Source organism: Trachypithecus francoisi, unplaced genomic scaffold (assembly GCF_009764315.1).
Source record: "Trachypithecus francoisi isolate TF-2019V2 unplaced genomic scaffold, Tfra_2.0 Lachesis_group5, whole genome shotgun sequence".
Lineage (NCBI taxonomy): Eukaryota > Metazoa > Chordata > Mammalia > Primates > Cercopithecidae > Trachypithecus > Trachypithecus francoisi.
This window is the reverse complement of record NW_022681470.1, coordinates 18,012,767-18,013,336: the sequence shown is the minus strand read 5'-3', so window position 1 is coordinate 18,013,336 and position 570 is coordinate 18,012,767.

The following is a 570-nucleotide window of genomic DNA, read 5'->3' as shown; positions in this document are numbered from 1 at the left end:
CAGTGATTCATGGCTGATGACAGTGGACAACCACAGACCTAACCCAATAACAATCCCAAGTGCAGCTACTGTGTTAAATGTGTTAACTTTGCTAGAGCAGATTAACCTTTGGCACGTAGGATGTGGCCGTTGATTCACTGAGTGAGTGCTTGTCCAACCCTATCAGGGAGAATAATCAGGAACAGTTTGTGTTCATATAGGACAGACAACAGTATACATTTGTGGTATTGCCCTAGGGCTATGTTAACTTTCCTTCTTTCTGCCAAAATATAGTCCAAAGAGACCTAGACTGTATGGATAGTCCACAGAATACCGTATTAGTCCATCGCATCAATGGTGTAATGTTAATTAGAACAGATGAACAAATTATTGCATCTCATACCTAAAATTAAGAAAGTACAGGCAGGGTGTGGTGGCTCATGCCCAACACTTTCAGAGGCTGCAGCAGGAGGATCGTGTGAGGCCAGGAGTTAGAAACCAGCCTGGTCAACATAGCAAGACCCCATCTCTACAAAATAAAAACTAAGAAAAAAATTAGCCAGGCATGGTGGTGCATGCCTACAGTCCCAG